This window comes from Temnothorax nylanderi, unplaced genomic scaffold (assembly GCF_030848795.1).
Source record: "Temnothorax nylanderi isolate EJ_2023f unplaced genomic scaffold, tnyl_v1.0 TNYL_tig0565_pilon, whole genome shotgun sequence".
NCBI lineage: Eukaryota > Metazoa > Arthropoda > Insecta > Hymenoptera > Formicidae > Temnothorax > Temnothorax nylanderi.
The window spans coordinates 8,403-26,441 of NW_027249627.1; the positions used below are offsets into that span (position 1 = coordinate 8,403).

Here is an 18,039-nt window from a genome sequence, read left to right on the forward strand (position 1 = left end):
TAAAAAAGCATACGATGCGACATTAGTAGAATATAAATTGACGAATCTGGGGGATACGCTCAGTAGTCGAGAATCGGAAGTCGTGAGTGCAACAAAGTGTGTCAGGAAGAGGAACATGGAGCAAGAGTTGTTGGAGCAATCCACCCTTTTAAATTCGAGGGAAGACTTTGCCGCGTGGGAGCAACGATGCGACGAGTTTATCGAATCGTTGGAAGAACAAAGCCGAATTAAACGGCCACGATTGTCGATCGGTCTTAAATAGTCGTTGGTCGCTTGTATCGCACGACTCGAAGGTCTGAAAGACTCGGTACGTCAACGTTTCGTGCATGTGGGTGCCGGATACAGTGCGAGTGAGACAGGACTCAGATGGCGCGAGATAGATACGGCCTTTGAAAGTCGTATACTGACCGGTGTGGTAATAAATTCCAAACACATCGACCCTCATCAATTTCTCAAAGATGCGAGAGACATTGTACTCATTCATGTGCGGAACGTTATGCAACGACATGACAATGTAAAGATAAACACAATGTTTAATGGTGAATTTGTTGCGGGTGACAACGCGCGAATAAAAGTATCGCTACGAGAAACAATGAACTTTTTTCGTGAGTCCGATCTGTGTGAGTGGTACAAGCGACACGTCATCGAGCCTACCCTAACATCGCTGGAGGAATTCCAGGAACGTGATAGCGGATGGGCGTTGTCGCGTATACTTAATTTGACAGTTAACGTAAACAAATACAATCCATTGCACGCGGGGTGTCTTGTGGAAATACCGCGAGAAATTAAATTGAAGAGAGCGGTGATAAACGTGCGATCAATGGACAATGCATGTTTTGCATGGTCAGTCTGAATCCAGCCGAGAGACATGCAGAACGAGAATCGTCGTATCCACATTACGCGTTGGTGCTAAATCTTACAGACATTAAGTTTCTAATGACGTTGGATCAAATTAAACGGTTTGAAGGTCACAACAACATCTCCATCAACGTGTACGGTATCGAGAAAAAAAACAAGGAACTTGCAATCCTGCCAATACGGCTCACCGACCGAAAGATGGACAGACATGTAAATCTGCTATACGTGCACGACGACAACGTGGGACATTTTGCATGGATCAAGAACCTATCCCGCCTCGTGAGCTCGCAATTAAGCAAGAATACGAACAAAAAATACTTTTGCGATCGGTGAGTATACATCCGAATAAATAATAAAAATAATTTTTACATAAAAGATATATAAAAAAAATTTCATTATTTACAGATGTTTGCACTATTTCTACACGAGCGAGAAATTGGAAGCCCACACCGTCGACTGTCAGGAGATGAACGACTGCGCGATCAAGTTACCGAGCGATAACGACAAGTGGTTGGCTTTCAAGAATCACGGCAAGAAGGAACGAGTTCCGTTTATCGTATACGCCGACCTTGAATGTACCCTGGAGAAGATGGAAGCGGATCCGGAAACGTCCAGGTACACATATCAACATCATCGCGTGTTTAGCATAGGGTACTACGTGCGCTGCTCGTACGACGACTCGCTATCAATGTATCGGTTTCGTCGCGATAAGGATTGCGTCGCGTGGTTCGCCGAGGAGCTAAGACGTTTAGCTCACGACGTAAAGACAATCTTGTCCACTAATATACCCATGGCGGATTTCACGCGAGACGAGTGGGAAAAGTTTAACAGCGCAACGCACTGTCACGTGTGCGAAAAACCGTTCGAGCCAGACGACGTGCGAGTACGCGATCATTGTCATCTGACCGGTCAGTACAGAGGTTCCGCGCACTCAAACTGTAATCTGAACTACAAAGATTCACATTGCATTCCCATAGTTTTTCATAATTTATCTGGCTACGACGCGCATTTTATTATAACGGAAATAGCAACAGCGTACGAAGGACATGTAGACTTGCTCCCAATCACAAAAGAGAAATACATTTCATTTACAAAAAACGTTAAAAGCACCGAAGATAAAGATAAGAAAACTTGCGTCAAATTGCGATTTATCGATTCGTACAAGTTTCTCACCGCTAGTCTCGACAAATTGGCATCTTATCTAAGCAAGGATAAACTGCGAATATTGCAACGCGAATTTTGTAAAATATCCGCAGAAAATTTTGATTTGCTGACACGAAAAGGCGTATTTCCGTATGAGTACATTGACTGCGTCGAAAAGTTGGAGGACTCGTGTTTACCGCCGCGCGACTCGTTTTATAGTTCATTGACAGGTGACACCGTATCCGAGAGCGATTACGCGCACGCCGTCAACGTCTGGCAGCGGTTCTCCATTCGAACGCTCGGTGACTACAGCGATTTATATCTCAAAACCGATGTCTTGCTGTTGGCCGATATCTTTGAAAATTTTCGCGATAGTTGCGTCGCGAGTTATGGACTCGATCCCGCGTATTATTATACTCTACCGGGTTTTACGTGGGATGCTATGTTGAAGCATACACGTATCAATTTCGAATTGCTCACCGACATTGACATGGTCATGTTTATTGAACGCGGCATACGCGGCGGTTTGAGTCAATGTTCAAACAGATACGCGCTGGCCAACAACAAGTACATGCAGTCGTACGATCCATCGAAACCGTCGTCATATCTGATGTATTTTGACGTAAACAACTTATACGGCTGGGCAATGTGTCAACCATTGCCTTACGCAGATTTTCAATGGGTCGACGACGTAACCAATTTTAATGTTATGGATGTTGCGGTGGATTCCACGATAGGCTACATTCTCGAAGTCGACTTGGAGTATCCGCAACATCTTCACGACGCGCACACTAACCTACCATTCTGTCCGACGCGCGATAAACCACCCGGTAAGCGACAGGACAAGCTCCTCGCAACATTATACGATAAGAAACGTTATGTAATACATTATCGCAACCTGCAGCAGTGTACTCGTCACGGTCTCCGTGTAGCAAAGATTCACCGCATATTGAAATTCGCGCAATCTCCATGGCTTCGCGATTATATAGAACTTAATACGAAATTTAGAACATTGGCCAAGAATGATTTCGAGAAAAATTTATACAAATTGATGAACAATGCTGTGTTTGGCAAAACCATGGAGAATGTGCGCAATCACGTTGACGTGCGACTCGTGACTCATTGGGAGGGTAGATACGGCGCGGAGGCATTGATCGCGAAACCAAATTTTCATAGCCGAAGCGTCTTTTCAAAGAATTTAGTAGCAATAGAAATGCGAAAACTCGAGGTGAAGTTCGACAAACCAATCTACGTGGGTATGTGCATCCTCGATATATCCAAGACATGTTTGTACGAATTTCATCACGAGTACATGTTACCGTTGTATCGCGACAAGTGTAAAGTCACGTACACCGATACTGACAGTCGCATTTATCACATCGAGTGCGACGATGTGTATGACACCATGAAGCGCCACATTATTAGATTTGACACTAGCGATTACGCGGTCGATAATGCGTACGGTATCCCACTCGCCAATAAAAAAGTTCCGGGCTTAATGAAAGACGAAAATAACGGTGCGATAATGACCGAATTCGTCGGGCTTAGAGCAAAGATGTACGCCTTGCGAGTAGACGGTAAGAAAGATACGAAAAAGGCTAAAGGTGTTAAGAGTAACGTCGTAGCCAGGTCGATAACGTTCGACGATTACACGCGGTGTCTGCGCGACGAAATTGAAATGACGCGACAGCAGACCTGCATAAGATCCAAACAGCACGAGGTATACACCGTGTCCGAAACGAAAATAGCTCTAATGCCCGATTTCTTCACACCTCCTAACAGCTATCTTCCAGATAAAGATATCCGTTAGATAACTTAAAATTAGTTTTCTTCATTGAAACCTCTGGTTACGTATCTAACGAATAGCTATTCTTTGAATGCTATACTTCCGGTCAATACGCAACACTTTCGACACAAAAGGTACTAGAATGTCACTATAAATTACACCGTATTGTCCGCGAATATACCGTTCTGTCAGCGAATAAGCGAGGTGAGGTTATAATTGTGTGTTTTGCGATTAATGCCCGGTTTCTTACGTTACGGTCTCTTGAAGAAAACAATTATCAAATGGCTCAAATGGAGAAAAGAGGAGCAAATTTTACAAAGACTGAGGTCGATTTGTTAATCGACATTACATTAAAATATAAACATATAGTCGAAAATAAAAGAACCGATGCAACAACGTGGAAAGATAAAAACGAAGCTTGGGAAAAAAATTTGCAACGAATTTAATGCTGTTTCGGGAAATTTTCCTCGCTCCACAAAAACAATTCGTGCAAAATATGATACGGTAAAAAAAAATATCCGCAAAAAATGCTCGTTGCTCAAAAGCGAACAAACGAAAACTGGTGGTGGTTAGTGCCCAGTGCCTTTGACTCCCTGTGAGGAAAAAATATTATCATTGACACCAAACACCATGGTGGGTCTCCAGTCCAGATTTGATAAAGACTCACAGTATGCAGGTAATTACCACACTCTATAATAGCAGAAAAATGAAATAAGAAAAACATTTTCATATAACATATCACGTTATCAGTATCTCATTTTCTTTCAGAGCCAGGTCAAAGTGGTTCAACACAGTGGACGACACAACAGGATGCAGAAGAAGGTGGTTAATAATCTGTAATGCTATTAAATGTTTAATTGTAAGTGGTCAGATTTTTTTCGTAACAATATTACATTTTCTTTTAGAATCAGAACCTAATATCGCGGATGCAGATATTTTGTTTGTAGACGACGAAAATGATGGTTAGTTATTGAAAGTATTAACATTGATCTGGAAAACAATATGAATTTTATTTTAACACTTTATAAAGATATTTTTCAGTTTTTGAAAAGAACAAAAAATGTTGGCAAAGAAAATGTGGGAGTACCTAAAGCGCCATTAATAAGTTCAGGTAAAGATTTTGTTTTAATTTTGCATCATTTAAATATTAAGGTTCCTGACCCGTTCCAACATCTTGTGAGATCGTAACGTCAGTGGCGAGAAGTGACACGTTGAGAATTCTTGCATGCAATTTTCAAATAAAAAAATTTTTGCATAAAATAACACCACATTACTTCAGCATACTTCAAAAATACTCGGAGCATTATTCCTTTCCCTTCAAAGTTAATAAACCATAAAGCCATAAAATGAATATAATACAAATGCAGGTTTATGCGCGTGGCTAGGCTTGTATTACATTCATTTTACGGCTGTTTATTAACTGTCAAGGAAAGAGAATAGTGCTCGGAATATTTTTAAAGTATGCTGAAGTGATCTAAAGTGTTATTTTATGCAAATATTTTTTTATTTGAAAATAGCATTCAAGAATTCTCAGCCTGTCATTTTTCGCCTTTGACAATCTCACAAGATGTTAGAAAGAGTCCTTAAGAACCCCTTTCTTAAGGAATATTAAGAAAAGTATTAAACGTAATGTGTTTTTGTAGAAAAATCGGCGAATACCGAAAAACCCACATGGAAAAGAAAATCGATGCTGTGGATTCTGTTCGCGAGATTAATAAACGAAAAGGTATAAAATATCACAGAATATCAAAAGAAATAATTTACAACCATAATTAATCATTGTAGGAACTGATGCTAAGTTTATTTTTAAAAACAAACGGACCAAGCCGTTTACTGAAAATCCTCAAATTACGGAACAGAACTTGCAGTTGAGAAACGAACTCTTGGTGTTACAAAAAAAATTATTAGTGCAAGAAATAGAAGATAAGTCAAAAATTACGAAACTGACAATCGAAAATTTAAAGTTGGATGCGCAGATTAAGAGACAAACACTACATAAATTCAACACAAAATCCGAAATTGACGAGAATGACGAGAATGACGAGAATGACGAGGTTATTGATGATGATTAGTAAGTATATTTCCATGATAATTTGTACAATATACAATTCGTGTAGTATAATAGATTTGTTAACATGATACTCTTTATTTGCAGTAATTAATAATGGACCATATGGCACCACTTGGAATAACCGTTAGGCAGGTTCTAGTTGCGTAATCTACAAAATAAGAGTGATACATTTCTGTAAAGTGCCAAAGAAGTTATGTGATATTCCGTAGAATAGATTATATATAAAGAAAAGATTATATATAAAGAAGCTTTGTAAGATATTACATAACAAAGATCAGATACAAAAAAGTTATTTTTAGTTTAAAACATGAATATTTTTAGTTTAAAACATGAATATTTTATACTTTCGTTAAATTTAGCATTAAATTTACCTTGAAAAATACTCATCAAAAAGTTATTTTTAGTTTAAAACATAAATATTTTTAGTTTAAAACATGAATATTTTATACTTTCGTTAAAAACATTAAATTTACCTTGAAAAATACTCATCGATGAGTGCTTGTCTGACATTATTATCTCCCACTTGAACTTCTCGTTGATTCCAGTTGCCATTTCCAATTTCCTCGTCAGGTAAATCTACATATGCAGGAGGTTCTTCTTCGTTTTTATTTCTGGCTATGTTGTGTAGAACTGCTGTAGCTACGATGATGTCTTGCACAGTCCTTATTTTAACTCTCATACCTAAACTTAAAACTGGAAATCGACGCTTCCAAACTCCAAATACCCGTTCAACAATATTCCTCGTTCGTATGTGAGCACTGTTGTAACTATTTTCTGCTGCAGTAGTTGGATGCAAAAGAGGAGTAAGAAGATATTTCTTGATTGGATATCCACTATCTCCAAGTAATATTCCCGGACGAAACTCGCCTTCTTCTAATCTTCGGCGTAGTCGACTGTGTTGAAAGATTGTAGCATCATGAACAGAACCCGGCCACCTAGCCACAACGTCAATAATTCTCATATTGTGATCGCAAACAACTTGGGTATTAAGAGAAAAGAATCCTTTTCGATTTCTAAACTCTTCTGCGTGTTCACCTCCTAAAAATATTTCTTATGAATGTCATTGCTTAAAAGGAGTAAATAAGAATTCAAAATTATTTTGTGAACTTAATGTAAGTACAGTAAATACAGTATTCTCAGTTTACATAGTTTATATATTTTGTTACAGTTCATAATTTATATTTCATAGTTTTATAAACTCACCGGGAGATTGTATTCTAATATGGGTTCCATCGATGCATCCAATTACCCTTGGAAATTTGTACATATCATAAAATGCCTGTTGCGTTGTACGAATTTCCACATTAGATTGAGGCATATTGATCATTGTTGCTGATAACGAAGCTATGGCCATGGATACTTTTGCGATGACTCGGGAAGCTGTACTAATGCTTACTCCACTAAAATCACCGCAGGCACGCAGAAAATTGCCCGTGGCATAAAATCTCAACGTTAACAACAACTTATTGATCGGTGTCAATGATCTTGACCTATAATTACATTAAAAAAATTTCAATCAACAACTACTCGTTAAGTAATAATACATCATTATCTCATAAATTAACTTTATTATTCGAACAGAATCATACTTGTTCCGGAGTATTATCAGTCGGTCTTCAATTGCATGCAACAATTCAAGTACTGTATCCTTTTTCAAACGAAATCGATCGAAAAATTCTTTGTCATCCCACACTTGAAAATTGTTCGGTTTATTTCTTATTACATAGGGTCTTCTTTCGACAAATTCATCATTATCATCAATATCATCATCAGATTCAAAAATAAGATCCACGAGCAAATCCATTATTATATGTTTGTCTTTTCACAAGCGTTCTCAAAACAGTAACTGTTTAGGTTACAACTGTAACTTTTTAGGTTACAATATCTGCCAGAAATCAATATCTGCCAGATATCCGCTACTTCGGGTAGAGGATAACTTTATCCGTCGGATACCAACTTTACAGAGGTGAAGAAAACCGATTCTGGGAGATATCTGTTGGATAAAGTTATCTAGAACTTATCTAGAGGTGAAGAAATCGGGCATAAGTCCGTACGATGATAAACGATACATTATACCCGGTTCTACCGAGACACTGCCATGGGGGCATTATAAAATATCATTGTAAAATACAATTGTAAATACATTTAGATATGTATGAAAATAAATGACTCATTTGTATGTATAATATGTTTTTATATTGTAATAAATTTTTACAATACATTATTCTTGTGTATCCATGAATTGTGTGAATTATCAAATCCTAACCACTTTACATAAACCTCATCCCTCCTTTTGCGCAAAACTTTTTCAACGAGATACACGTCGGGATTGGCAACGCAATGTAACTTGTATTCGTAGAAGCCGCCGGCGACGGGTTTTCCGCAGGAATCTTCCAACAGATACGTCACGGGATTAGTTTTCTGCACTTTGACGATTCTAAACACCTCCGTGGTCCAATTTGGCGTGTATCCTTTCTCGAAGATTGTCTTAAATTTACTCACGCGTACCGAGTCGCCCACTTTGAATCGCGCGGGAGCAGCGATCTTTACGTGGCTGTACACCGTTTTTAGGAGCTTGTCGGCGATCGCGGGGGTAACATCGATGGGTCGCATGCCGATAGTTCGATGCTTTCGCGCGTTGTAATCCGATACGAGACCCGGCAGCAAGTCGATCCATTTGTAATTTCCGTTGAGCGTAAACATTTTCCACATATCGTTCTTGAGCGTGCGATTGAATCGTTCGACGACCGATGCCTTCATTACGGAATAGGTCGAATAGTGATTGATATTATGTTTCTTCAAGAGTTTCTGCACGTTTGCGTTGTAAAATTCTTTGCCCTTGTCAGTCTGCAGATTTTTCGGACATCTTCCGCCGTCTCGAATTATTTTCGCTATCGCCGTAGTAACCTCGGTTCCGCTCTTGGTCTTGAGCGGTACGGCCCATGCGTGCTTGCTCAGCACGTCGATAACGGTGAGTATGTAGTAGTAGCCTCTGTTGAATCGCGTGTATGGACGCATCTCGACCACATCCGCCTGCCACAGGTCATCGTATCCGCGCACTATGACGCGTCTTCGCGAAAAATTTCTTCTCGCAGGAGCGTGTAATTCTTCCACCAGCCTCCGTTTCTCAGTTGATTGCTTCTTACTAGCCATGACGCTGACGCGCAACTGACGCAGAGATCAGATGTACGTTCTTATCTATTCGCGATGATTCGCAATTACATCTTGAATCATCTTTTGAAGTTCGTTTAGGGTAATTTGCACGTTATTCTGGAATGCGGCCATCTTTCTCTCGATTTCATCCTGCTGATCTTTCAAAATTTGCACGCTCTGCTGCACGTAACGTTTATTGGCTGCATCGCTATCATCTACAGGTGGCGCTATCCGTCGAATCTTGCGCGATTTCGCGTCAAAGTCGGTGGCGACCATGCAAAGAGCGTTATCGCGCACGTAATTTCTGATTAATCCGCTCCATTGATAGTACGGTTCCGCATCGCCTCTTCCGAGCGATATACCAAACTTGTTGATCGGCATTTCGATGTTGATTGAATGACTCGCCGACGCGCGGTTTAATTTATAATAAGTCCAGCCTCGCGAAGTTCCTCGATAATCGACGGGATCTCGTTATCGTGACCGGTGTGACCCGCTAGGCGCGAAGCTTCGAGCAATCGGAGACGATCTACAAGCTCGTTGGGATCGTCCCAATGAACATAGTCGATCTTGTTGTCGTTTAATGTCATGGCACGCGGTATACCTTTTCCAGCTTTTTTACCCGAAATCGACGATGCAATTATATGGTCGATCTTGTTGCCGTTTAATGTCATGGCACGCGGTATACCTTTTCCAGCTTTTTTACCCGAAATCAACGGTGCGATTATTTATGTGTACTTGTATCCCCTGTTGCCATTTATTCGAGCGTGAGCATCATAATTGCGTTTATGAGCACTCGTCGTCAACAGAATGCTCTTGTATGTTTGCATATCGTCCTCCGTGTAGATATCGTCATTGGGAAATTTCTTAAAGATCAACTCGTAAAGACCGCGTGTGCCAGCGTATCGTATGCCGTCGATAATTATGTTGTCCGCGTTGTTCACGTCAAAACGTTTATTACCGAGCATCATTCCATCGTTGCTGAAATAAACACCGTATACGGTGTCTATACCGCTTTCTTGATCGCCGCTCAGAACTGCCCCGACGTACTTTTGGCCCAATAGACCAAAGTGATCTCGCAGCGTTTCTCGACCCTCAGATGTTTGCAACTGCTGTCGAACGGACGTCACGAGTGAGTCATCAGTGGTTTCGAAAACATCTTCGTTTGCGAGTGATTCGAGCATTGTGGGTTGCACGGAAGGCGCAGAGGTTATCGGTGGTTCATTCAATGGACCTGTCGATCGTTTCGATTTATGCGGTTGTAAAATTTTGGTTATTTTGCTCAAATTAGATGGCACATTTATCGATCGTTTCAACGTAACCGGAGTTGAAGCCATTACAGAGTCGTTAAACGAGGCGTTTGGTCGTTTTCGTTTGAACTTTGGCTCTTCGTCTTCCCACGCCGTTTCATTCTCAATCTTTGACATGTCAGATTCTTTGCCAACGGTGTTTTCGGCAATCTGCCTTAGAGGCTCGATGATGGGCTTAAAGTGTCTCTCCAACGCGATATCTTCCTCCATTTTACCAGTTTTCAAGGCGTGATACTTTTTGCGAATCGAATCGCTCGTTTTCGCAATTTGATTTGCTATCCTCTCGCGCTCTCTAATCTCCTCGCTGCTGTCCATGTTGCGATAACGTTGTTCAATCGGCGCGTCGACAACAACTAACCACGTTTCGGTATCGCAAAGTCGTTAAATCCTTTTCTGTATCGACCATTCAAAATCGCGCTGTCCTTGTCTATCACCACGAATCCATACTTTTGTTGCCAACATGTATGACACAATTTACTGAAATCATCGTATGACATATCTGTGTTTACGTGATCGTTGAATATGTGTTTTATATTGGTACCATCCTGTTTAAACAGAATCAATAAATTCGCGTTGTCGCGTATAAGATGCTTCGGTATCTTTGCATACGTCTGACAAAGATAGAAGGAGTCAACGTTCGCGTGCCGGCCCATTGCAAAGTATTCTCTTATCGTATCCTGCTTGTCGCATGCCACGTCATCAAAGATAAAAATAGAATTCGGGAGCGCCTCGCTCGGTGGAATGACGTCACTGTTATTCGAGAACGTAAAGTAGCCAATTTCTTCTATCGGTGTTAGTATATTCTCCAAATATCGGTATTTCGACTGTTGCAACGATTTCGAGTACACATACACCCAAGTAGAACAAATCAGTCATGAAAATATCAAAATGACATCATTCTGTAATCATTTTTTACGCGTCATCGTGACGTCAAAATGGCCCATTAGAAGCATCTAATCTTGACTAATCACTACTTCTCTTTGACTTTTATTTGATCTTTTCGTTCTATTTAAGAATATACTCGAAATATGTTATGAGAACTGAAGAAAATTATGACTGATCATGCAATTTGTAACAATATATACTGTTACATATATCGCGAGTCTCGTAAAACAGCATGTCATAAGTCAGTCATTTCAAACTGATTCTTGACGTTGACCATATGATGACATAAAATTCATCATTTTAATGTCACCTTGACGTTTCTGTGATTAACTTGTTCTACTTGGGCACGTTCTCGAAACGTACACCGTGCGGACTTTCCAGCAAGCTTATCAAGACGTTTGTCTTGCCGCAATTCGACGGACCGCAGATGATACCACGTATAGAAATCGGTAGCATGTCTCCATGTTTGCGTACCTCTTTCGTTAACTGTATCCTATCGTCAAAGTTTGTCACTTTGATCGTCCACGATTGTCGTACGAACCGCATTTTACCTCCCCTCCACAACGAATGAAAAACAGTATCAAGAAAGCTGGCCTATTTATAGAGGCGCGTAGAGCTGAGATGCTCAGTCTTTAAAATGTTTTTGCTCGTGTCGGATAACAGCGATATTTACAATTTAACCGCCGAGCAGTTAAAGTATATACCAAAGGTCATTCTACTACGGCAGTTTTATAATCATATAGATTATTTGTGGGATAAGCTTCCCGAACATATCAAGGCAGATTCGGAGGTTCAGCAATACCGTCGCTGTTTAATACATTATAATTTGCCGTGTCAGCAAACGCACATCGACGGTCCGCCGCCGTTGATAAAAAACTGCGGCGAATGCCGCCGAAGATAGGTCGAGGTCTGTTGAATCGCGCGATAAACGCGCTTCCGATCGAATTACACATTCCCGGCTATCAATTTTGCGGTCCGGGAACTCATTTAGAAACACGATTGGCAAGAGGTGATCGGGGTATTAATCCATTGGACGCAGCGTGTCGCGAGCACGACATAGCCTACTCGCGTAGCAGCGATCTCGCAGAACGACACGTGGCAGACAATATACTTGCCGCGAAAGCGCGAAAACGTGTCACCGCGAACGATTCGACTCTCGGAGAGAGAGCTGCAGCTACAGCCGTCTGGGCGGCCATGAAGGCTAAAACGAAACTCGCTATGGGTTTGAAAACGAAGAAAAAGAAGAAGAACAAGCGAATACTTCCGGTAGCGAAACGCGGTGGTATCCTACCGATCCTGCCGTTATTAGGGGTTCTCGGCTCGTTGGTCGGCGGAGCGGCGGGAGTCGCAAAGGCCGTGAACGATAACAAAGCCGCGCGGCGTCAGCTGGAAGAGATGCAACGTCACAATCGCGCCATGGAAGGTCACGGACTTTATCTCGCTCCGTACAAACGCGGACGGGGAGTCTCGAGAAAAAAAAACGTCGAAGAGACGCTAAAAATCCCCAAGGGCGTAACTACCAACGTACAACTGCAACAACTGGCAAAACGTATGCGCATTCCATATTTTAGAAGTATTTTCATGCGCGACTCGTTACCGATTGGCGGTGTACGTCGAAACGAGAGCGGTATCGTGAATTTGGATAATACTGAGGGACCGGGTACTCACTGGGTGGCGTACGCGAAGAGGGGAGATCGTGCCATATATTTCGACAGTTTTGGCAATCTTCGACCGCCGAGAGAATTGGCGCAGTATCTAAAGAACAATGTAATAGAGTACAATCGCACGCCATATCAGCGATACAATCAGAGCAATTGTGGACAACTGTGTCTGCGTTTTCTACAGTCGGCTGACAATCAATTTAAAGACCGGCGTTACGCTGTTTAATCTCAGTACTCATTCAAACATGTCACTGACATTTACGCTCACCGGCAAGAGCAGCATCCTCGCGGTAAGCTACTTTCCCGCCGTGGATTTGAGCGATGGCGATTACGAGCTCGGTCTGACAGATTTTGAAACCTATCACACGATACCGAATGTAAATTCGTCGAACAATAAATTCTACTATGACGACGACAAGGAGATTACCATTCCCGAAGGATCGTACGAATTGCGTGATATAGACATGTATCTGAAACGCGCTCTTTTATGGGATCAATCCAATAATGTCTCGATAAACGAAGATGAACCGCACCCATTGATTATTCGGGCTAATAACAATACGATGAAGAGAGAGATCAAGTGCGCTTATCGGATAAATTTTACCAAACCGAACAACATTGGATCGCTGCTGGGATTTTCAGCGAATCGCGTGCTGGAGTCGCGACAATGGCACAAATCGGATGTTCCGATAAATATCATCAACGTAAACATCATTCGCATAGAGTGTAACGTGACCGCGGGTGCGTACAGCAACGACAAGTACGTGCACACGATACACGAGTTTTCACCGAGTGTGCCTCCAGGATATAAGATATCGGAAACGCCGGCACAGATCATTTACCTTCCGATCATCGTACGGAGCATTTCGGACTTGACGCTTCGCGTCGTGGATCAGGACAGCCGATTGATTGATTTTCGTGGAGAGGAGATCACCGTTAGACTGCATGTACGAAGACGACAGCGATAACGTGAGATGCTCGTACTGAACGAAGCTGAGCAGGTGCAACAGACGAGAAACAAAATTAGAGAGACACTCCGATCGCCAAAGAAGAAACTCACTGCGTCGAACGTTGAATTTCTGAAATCATTGAGTTTCGTCGTACGAAATGGCTAATATCTTAAACATTGGAGGTGAACCGATCTTTGACGACAGCGTCGTCAAGATTGAGACACACACGTACAATCCATACGCCAACACAACGTTTGGACATAACGATGAGATAAGAATACCCATACAACAGCAGGATTTATACACGTTGCCGTGCGAGAGCTTTCTCTACGTTGAAGGAAGATTGACGATAAAGAAAAGGAATGACGAGTCTCAGGCAACGCTTGCGAATAATTGTGCAGCTTTCATGTTCGATGAGATTCGATACGAGCTCAACGGTGTGGAGATTGATCGCAACAGAAACGTTGGAATAACCAGTACCATCAAGAACTATGTATCGCTATCGTATAATGATTCTCAACTCATGCGGAATGCTGGATGGGACGTTTCATCGAGCATACCGGAAGGATACTTCAACTTTTGCATACCACTCAAGAGGTTGCTGGGCTTTTGCGAGGATTACAAACGCGTGGTTGTTAACGCTCGTCACGAATTAATTTTGATACGAGCGCGCAGCGACAACAATTGCATTGTAGGAAATCCGGCGACGGAGCCGGAAATTGAATTGTTTAAAGTACAGTGGCGAATGCCTCACGTCACATTAAACGAGATCAATAAGCTATCCATGCTACGGGCCTTGGAAAGCGGGCGATATCTTAGTGTTAGTTTCCGTTCGTGGGATCTGTACGAGTACCCCATGTTGCAGAGCACGACCAAGCATTCGTGGGCCGTCAAAACGGCGACTCAGCTGGAGAAGCCGCGATACGTTATCTTTGCGCTGCAGACCGGGCGCAAGAATATCATGTCTGAAAATGTTAGCGTATTCGATGACTGTAACTTGACCAACGTGAAACTTTATCTAAACTCTGAATTTTATCCGTACGACGACTTGAATCTGGATTTTGGCAAAAATCGATACGCCGTCCTTTTCGATATGTATGCGCGTTTTCGTAAAGCTTATTACGGATACGATTCCAGTGATACGCTTTGCAGCTTGTATACATTCCTGATGGAAGGACCTTTTGTTGTCATCGATTGCTCGCGACAAAACGAATCTGTCAAGAGCGCCACCGTGGATGTGCGAATAGAATTCGACTGCAAAGAGAATGTACCGGCAAATACTACCGCCTATTGTCTCATCTTGCATGATCGCGTAATCGAATACTGTCCATTGTCGAACGTAGTGCGCAAAATCATGTAAATTGCAATATCAGCGGATATTGCGATATAAGATACACTGATGTACCGCGATAAGATACAGATTGCTCCGTTGTTTTGTCATGATCGTACCAACGTTTGTCGATCTGCAAGGCTTCACCGTCGGGATGAAATTTGTCGTAAAGGAGGTGGCGGTTCTGAGAAACGGGACCGTTTTGGCGCATTACATTTTTACATGTCCCATGCCATGGAGTCTCCTCATGAAATCCGACAAATCATGCGCTTCTTGGTTGATTGCAAATCACCATGGACTACGATGGGAGGATGGAAACGTGCCATACAGCATGGCGAAACATTTAATTACATCGGCCGTGCTTGGAGAGGGCGACGAGACGTCGACTCTTGTGTACGTCAAGGGATGCCAGAAACGAGAATGGCTGGTGGATCTACTTGAGAATAAAGCTAGAAAAAATCTAAACATTGAGACTTTGGATGCCGATTACGAAGATATCGAATCTTTAAATAATCTAGATGTTACTAATACTATAAGATGTGAAGAACATGTTAAGAATTGCGCATTACAAAATGTATTAAAAATATGTAACTGGTGGTCGCGACACCAGAAAAAATTATGATTTTTTTTAAATAAACTATATATGTATATATAAAATGTTTTATTTCCTTTTCCCACATAGTTTGTAATATAATATAGATGTTTTAGTTGTTTAAAAGCTATTCAAAAGCTGTTTTAGCTGTTCAAAAGCTGTTTTTAGTTGTTTGATAGTTGTTTGATAGCTGTTTTTAAAGCTGTTTTAGCTGTTTTTAGTTGTTTGATAGCTGTTTTTAGTTGTTTAAAGTCTATTCAAAAGCTGTTTTAGCTGTTCAAAAGCTGTTTTTAGTTGTTTGATAGTTGTTTGATAGCTGTTTTTAAAGCTGTTTTAGTTGTTTTTAGCTGTTTTTAGTTGTTGTTTGATAGCTGTTTTTAGTTGTTTAAAAGCTATTCAAAAGCTGTTTTAGCTGTTCAAAAGCTGTTTTTAGTTGTTTGATAGTTGTTTGATAGCTGTTTTTAAAGCTGTTTTAGTTGTTTTTAGTTGTTTTTAGTTGTTTGATAGCTGTTTGATAGCTGTTTTTAGTTGTTTGATAGTTGTTTTTAAAGATGTTTTAGTTGTTTGATAGCTGTTTTAGTTGTTTGATAGCTGTTTGATAGTTGTTTTTAAAGATGTTTTAAAGAAGTTTGATGGCTGTTCAATAGCTGTCTTTTTTCTCGCGAGAATTATTTTCGCATAACATAATATGCCAAATTTAAACAATTTGTAACAATTTTACGCCAAAATTGTATCACCGATAAATATAATGCAGTTAGAATCTTGCATGAATTTTATGATGAAAACTTGATTATTGATTGGGAACTGTTGGTGTATGCTGCAGATACTATTGTGTATAATGCGCTACATGATAAATAAATGCATATAATATGATTTAAAAAGTTTTAATTATTTTTCCTTTTTATTTACCGTTCTCTGTCATTAAGCTGTCTTCGTTTATCGTTTAATTAAATGTAATATTAAAAATTAAATATTAAGATCTAAACGATTAAATATCGTTGGCGAAGAAAAGATATGCGATCGTGAGCGAGAACGCGAATGGGGGCCGGGAGCGAGAAGACGCGCGCGAAGGGGGAGAAAGAATGGGGGCCGGGAGCGAGAGAGACCGCGCGAACGGGGGAAAGAGACCGCGCGAACGAGAAGACGCGTGTGAACGGGGGACGGGGCGCGAGAGAACATCTACGAGGGGGGAGATAACGCGAGCGGGAGCGTGCCGTGTGACGTCACGCGGACCGACGCGGCCATTGCACGCGGACTCCGCGGCGCGGCGAAAACGCGAACGCGGTCACCCCTCCCCGCGGCGCGGCGAAAACGCGAACGCGGTCGCCCCTCCCCCGCGGCGCCCGAAACGCGGTACCCCTTTCCCCCCGCGGCGCGGCGAAAACGCGGTTCCCCCCACGCCCCGCGAACCCCTCTCCCGCGGCGCCGGAAACGCGGTTCCCCCCTCCCCCTCCTCGTGGCGCCCGAAAACGCGGTTCCCCCCTCCCCCTCGGTAAAGCGGTACACCCCCCCCCCCGCGAAATCCGATACCCTTGTGTAACCCGATACTCCCGCGGTGGGTTAGAACATATATTGCTTACCTACTCACATTATATTTACTATTCACAATGAGATTCTTCAAGGTCATCTTTAATGATACGGTTTTCTTGTACATATTTATATTTCCTTAAGTTAAGATATTCAATTTCTATTTATGATTTATCATTCAACGTATTATTCCTCATATGACTTTGTCTGTTTATATTTGCACGATATTTTTGAATATATCGAATCGGTATTATATTATATAATGTCTAATGGTCCTTTCAGTGGTTAAAACTATTTATGAACATATGTTCAAGGCTCTCATACGAATAATCATTCATACTTGCAAATTACTTTAAGCCGGGATTACGATGAACTTAACGTAACGGGACGCGACGGGACGCGAAGTAACATGACGTGAACTTAACGGCAAAAGTACATATGTAAAATTACGATCGCCGTAACGTGAAGCAGCGTGCATTAAAAAATGATTTGACAGCGTTGTTAAAAGGTTGTGGTGTGAATAGAAGGTTTGTTGTCATTCTCGTTGGTAGTTACTGCTTGGTAATTCCAAATGAATTTTGCTATGAGGCATTATCAGTTTTTTAACTAAATTTTGGCCGGATATTTGTATCGTCAACTGCGGAAGAAGAAACGAGTACGAACCGTTGGTGTGAGAGAGATTTTTCGGAGAAGAACCCAGTTTGGTGATGGACATAATTTACTAGAAGAACTCCGTTTCCGTGATCCACTCTTTTTTTTTAATTACACAAGGATGA

At 41.5% G+C, this 18,039-nt stretch overlaps 1 long non-coding RNA gene across 1 annotated transcript; it reads left to right on the plus strand.

Annotated features, from left to right (window-relative positions):
• The first annotated feature begins 5,453 nt into the window (after window positions 1–5,453).
• Window positions 5,454–6,324, plus strand: LOC139783964 (uncharacterized). The gene is made up of 3 exons (XR_011721436.1): window positions 5,454–5,513; window positions 5,573–5,858; window positions 5,943–6,324. It is a non-coding gene; the product is annotated as an uncharacterized lncRNA (long non-coding RNA).
• The last annotated feature ends 11,715 nt before the right edge of the window (window positions 6,325–18,039 follow it).